Here is a 5,987-nt window from a genome sequence, read left to right as displayed (position 1 = left end):
CAAGTGGCCTCAATGGACATTTTATGTATCACAAAATCAAAACGGATGACAACTAGTGCTTCAATTTTTAACCAGCCGATTTGACTGTTGTCTTACTATTGAATAAACATTATCAGCGTACATGAGTCCTATTTATATAAGTCAGTAGGAGCCTGCTCACCTTCTGGAGACAACTCAATGGCGATCAGTTGCTAATGGTAACGCTAATACTGTATGTTTTTGTTCATTTTATTTCCCAACCCTAACCGAGACACTTTATTTTCTAAGCCTGAGACGTTTTATTTCCTAAACCTAACCAACATGTTTTAATACCTAGATATAATTGAGTAGTTGTAGTGCTTAAACTTAAGGATGTAACTTACGTAATGACGACAATGAAGATCTATGGGATAAAAATGACCTACTGAACCTACTGGTATTATGCATGATTCTTTATCTACAGCTTCAGTAACCACACAGTCTGCTGCTGTGCATGCTTGTCTTCAACATTGTGCATCTGAAACATATTGTTGTTCTATCAAGATGTCAATTTCACAGTTTATCTGACCAAACTTTCAGTTTCAGACTTTTCAAGTCTTTTTGAATTTATTTTGGTTCAGATCAGAGGCTCATCATTGCTCCACACAGGACCTGCCTCTGTAAGACAGTGTACTTGAAAAAAATAGTTAACTGTGGTACATCAAGTTGATATTGCAACAATGAAGAGATTGTGACTGTGTTTTAAGGACTTGAGCATCCCATGATCTTCTTTGCTAATCCCTCTGTTAATACCCAGAGCATGAACCTATAAGCTTCTTTATATTTGTGGTGGGCGAGAGAAATAACATAATTCGCCCATCCTGACAGAAGAGTTATGTGTCTTCTAAGCCACCATATTGCTATTTGAAGAGTGGCTATGCTGACAACATAGTTGGACTCATTGTATTCCCAGTGACACATTTATAAAGTAAAGCTCACTATGTTAAAAAGATAATCTTGTACATTTGGCTGGCAGCCTTATCAAGTGTGACCTGAGTCCAAAGAACAACCGTTAGAGGACACAAATCTGTGAGAAAAATAGATGACAGTATAAAAGCCATGCAGGCAAAATAAATTTTTAGCCCCTGGATCCCCGCCCATACTAACTAATCAGTTTTAAAATGATCATATCAATTCCTTTTACACAGAAATACCAAAAGTAAGCTACTGTGTAGTCCCATTTCAAAGTGCTCTGCTGTTTATTCTCACTGCCAGCATGTGCAATTAATATTTCGGCCAACATGTGCTGATACTCCTTTGTGTGAATCTTGTAAACACAGAAACCAAGATTATGTTTTAGTGTAACTTTAAAGCTTAGGATCAATGTGCAAATTTCTACCACTACTGGGAACAAGGCCAAGCCACACAGCTGTACAATGGATCCAGTCATGGGTGTTTATTGGAATATGTGGTGTTGCTGGGAACTCACAAAGTGGTTGTAAAGCCAAAGCTGATATGGAGGCACTTGGACGTATGGATGTGCTTTGAAAGTGGGCAGTGTCCACACACAGCATTACACATACAGCATTAATGTTTGAGGTTCCCAAGCAATAATGCACATGCGTCAATGGCCCTTTATTATGAGCCAAATTATGAATATGCACAACAGGAAACAATTTGTTGATTGTTTACTGGGCTTGTTGAACTATGCTCTGTGATTGCCCATCTATTATGTTACCTTTATTTGAAAACCAGCCTCCATTATTTGCCTGCTTTTTATTTATGGAACAATTAGATCCTTGATTACCAATATATTTAGGTTTGGCTTTTATGCAAAACCTGTCTTTATTAATCAGCAGAGATTCAAGGTCTTGAATACAAAATGCCTTTGGTCAACTTAGTGCCATTAAACAAAGCTTAAGCTTTAGCTCTCATTGTACAACTGCAAAGAGTGATAACTAAACTAATCTGAACTGATGGAAGGCCTAAATGTTGAAACACTGCTGATCATGCCACCAGGATCGTGGGGATAAACATGGTTTTAAAGATCAAAACACATACCATTTTAAAAAGAATCTCATTATTGGAGCAAACGAGAGTTGAATCAATGGTTTTGCCAAACAAGGAATAATTGTCAAGATAAAAGGGGTCACTGACTGCACTGGAGCCATGAGACAGAGGCACCACACTAATTCTTGGAGGTCGATGAAACTTGAAAGTCACTCTTCTGATTAGAGTGTGACATTGTTCAATAGATGTACAGAATACACCTCTTTAATATCTTAGTAGTGGAATAGGAATGAGCAGGAAAGCTACTGTGCCTCCATGTTAGGCTGAGATGAAATTTTAATGATCGCCATGGGGATCACTTACTAACATTTGGGAACATTTAGATGAGGACTCAGCTGCTGATGACCTCACACCATCATGCTTAAGTAAAATAAGTAGCTCTACTACCAATAATTGCTCTCTCTGATTTCCTTTCTTACAAAAAATAAAAAGACAAGTGGAAAAATACTTCTTTACAAAATAATTTACTTATATAATTAAGGAAAATTTTCCTCTATGTTTTTATTGTCGTGGCTCCACATTAAAAAGGTCAAATAAATTAAAGTACCATATATGTTTTTTGAGCCCAAATTAAGCTGTAAAATAATTTGCAATATATATTAATAAGGTCATGAGAGAATTGCACTTTAGTTTAATTAGCGTCTTAGCAAATAATTGAGACTCTTTATGTTGTGCTAGTATTAATCTCACTGTTTAAAGTTTAAGTTCAGGGAGTTTAAGTAAAGTGAGTATGCATCCTTCATTATTAGTTTAATTAACATAAACATTTATGATCATTCACTAGGAACCCAAATGTCATACTGAAAGTACAAAATATACTGTAGATATATGAATTCACATACAGCACAATGTCTGCTAGAAGTTGCATAGTGCCTAATTTAAAAAATTAGGGTTCTATACATAGTATATATGTAATTAAAACCCCTACCAGTGCAGAATATAAAGACGAAAAAAAAGTAAAAATGTATATTACAGTGTTCCCAGCTTTGAAGTGCTTTTGCTCACTTAGCATATTCTTTGAAGCTCTGTTAAAGGCTGATAGGACAAACAGCACTATTTTAGGTCAGCAAAAATGCTATTTCCTAAAGACCTTCAATGTCCCAGAGAAAATATGTCAAAGATATATCACAGTGAGCAATATTAAAGTATACGTGAACTTTGCCAAAATTTGTAAAAATTTGTAAATGTCACAGTTAACTCCCCCCAAAGGCCTGTTTAACATCAGGTCGCATAGCATAGTGGTGGCATTTTGAATCTTCTTTTCCTTTTGGGCTGCTCCCTTCAGGGGTCGCCACACCGAATCATCCGCCTCCATTCAACCCTATCCTCTGTATCCTCCTCACCCACACCAACTATCCTCATGTCCTCCTTCACTACATCCAAGAACCTCCTCTTTGGTCTTCCTCTAGGCCTCCTTCCTGGCAGCACTAACCTCAGCATCCTTTTACCAATGTATTCACTGTCCCTCCTCTGAACATGTCCAAACCATCTCAATCTGGCTTCCCTGGCTTTTTCTCCAAAACATCTAACATGAGCTGTCCCTCTGATGTCCTCATTCCTGATCCTATCCATCCTCGTCACTCCCAGAGAGAACCTCAACATCTTCAGCTCTGCTACCTCCAGCTCTGCCTCCTGTCTTTTTCTCAGTGCCACTGTCTCTAAACCAGACAACATTACTGGTCTTGTCCACCTTTCCTTTCATTCTTGCTGACACTCTTTTGTCACACATCACACCTGACACTTCCCTCCACCCGTTCCAACCTGCTTGCACACGTCTCTTCTCTTCTTTTCCACTCTCTGTTGCTCTGGACTGTTGACCCTAGGTACTTAAAATCCTCCACCTTCTTCCCCTCTACTCCCTGTAACCTCACCGTTCTACTTGACTCCCTCTCATTTACACACATGTACCCTGTTTTACTGCGGCTAACCTTCATTCCTCTCCTCTCCAGAGCAAACCTCCACCTTTCTAGATTTTCCTCCACCTGCTCCCCGCTCTCACTACAGATGACAATGTCATCTGCAAACATCATAGTCCATGGAGATTCGGTCTAACCTCATCTGTCAGCCTGGTGGCATTTTGAATGGGGCAGAGATATTCCAAGACGCTCAGAGCCACATTTTGCAACACAAGTCAAGTAAAAAAATAAACAGACACATACTGGTGCTCACAATTTCTGCAGCCAATGTTTGTTTTCATTATCAGGTAATTTGTCTGATTAATAATGTAGTTTAAAATGCCACAACTATTATCAAAAGCAAAGCATAGGTTAGCAGAGCCTAAAGTAATGTTTATAAATGATTTAGTCTGAAGCAAAAACCAATTAATAATTTGACAAATAGAAAAGAGCAAAGGCTTGGCAATTTTTATGCATGAATAAAGCAAAGAATATTTTTTTAGACTTTAGCAGATCAACTAATAGTTTCAGGAATATTACATCACCCTTTTCCCTGTACCACTCAGACTGAGTAGCCACTTTGATTTAAAAGGCAGCTCTTTTGATTTGATTTGCTCTGTTATCTGTGAAGCAGACCAAGCAGCCATTGATGTCCTTTTACCAGATGTCCTCATGATGACAGGAGTGGCTATGATCTGATTACAGGTTTATTTCTGTATCTTTTTGTTATTATTATCTCTACAGCATGTTATCAAACTTTTTATAAAAATTCATACGCACAGTATTAGTAATTCACACAGGTTTTAATTTTGTTCAGAGCCTATGAAGACATGTACAGCTTCAGGATTAAGTTTAGTTTAGAAAAATAAATAAATAAAGACTTTACTGATAATTATAATTAATGAAGCGAAGTGAACTTATTTCAGTACAGACCTACGGCAAATGATTCTCCCAGCGTATATTCAGGATATTTTCAAACCATTCCAATCATGGCTAAATTAAGAAGGTAAAGTGTTTTGGGTTTTTCATTTGTTTCTTTTGTTTTTTGATGATGTTAACCTTAGAGACTGTCAATGTTATTATTTACTTTTATTGTTACATGTTATTTTAAAACTATGGTTATTTTTAGACTAGTGGCAACAAATCTGACTTACTGCGATCATACATGTTTAATGAGTTGCTAAATGAGAGGTACATTTATTAAACTTGACTGGTCTGTCAGTCAAAAAAATTCTGAACTCCTACTGTGGATGTCAAAGATATATTTAGAATGTAAAAGTAGTCAGGCTGAATTGCTAAGCCCAAATAAGTAGGGCAACTCATCCATATCAAATAACACATTCGCTCACTGGGCCACATACTGTATTTAACAAGGGTGCAGGGGATGTAGACAAGCACCTGACAATTACTACCAGTTGATAACAGGTTACTGATATCTGAATTGGTATGCATGGTGGTTGAAAGTGCATATAGTAAACAGTGCAGAAAGGCCACATGAGGCAATTTAGAAAAAGTGGTATCATTACTCAATGTGTTCAGCAGACTCCACAGTTTACAGCAATCTGCAGCACATGAGCTAGCAGAGCAGCGTCACAGCTGTGCAGTTATAAGGTAACACTCTGGCTGCAGTACGTGCCTGTCAAGACTGATGAGCAAATGTTTCTGTGTTAATAAACACACACAAAGGATAGGTGGATTACAGCGAAGTAGTATTTTGGATTTTTTCGGTCATAACCAAGTAGAACAGGAGCATAAACCATTGAAACAGTGAATAAAATGTATCTATGCAAACATAAGTACAGCTAATAATAGAGTAAAGCCTCTGTCCTTTTGGGTATTTAAAGCTCCACTGACAGTCTTACGATAAAAGGTATGCAGGTCTTCACTGCAGACACAGCACATAGGAGAGAAAGCCACCTGCCTGTTTTTAATGACTCTGACATTGTCAAAGAAGCAGGGCAAAACTGATAGAGTAAACGCTCAGTTTTCTATTTTTAGTCATCATTTCCTGTTATTACCTGCAAAACATGATGAACAGCACACAGAAAGTTCACTGAAACTCCA

The sequence above is a fragment of the Mastacembelus armatus genome, chromosome 16, assembly GCF_900324485.2.
Source record: "Mastacembelus armatus chromosome 16, fMasArm1.2, whole genome shotgun sequence".
Taxonomy (NCBI): Eukaryota; Metazoa; Chordata; class Actinopteri; order Synbranchiformes; family Mastacembelidae; genus Mastacembelus; species Mastacembelus armatus.
The sequence above is the reverse complement of the archived record's forward strand: the minus strand, read 5'-3'. Positions refer to the sequence as shown.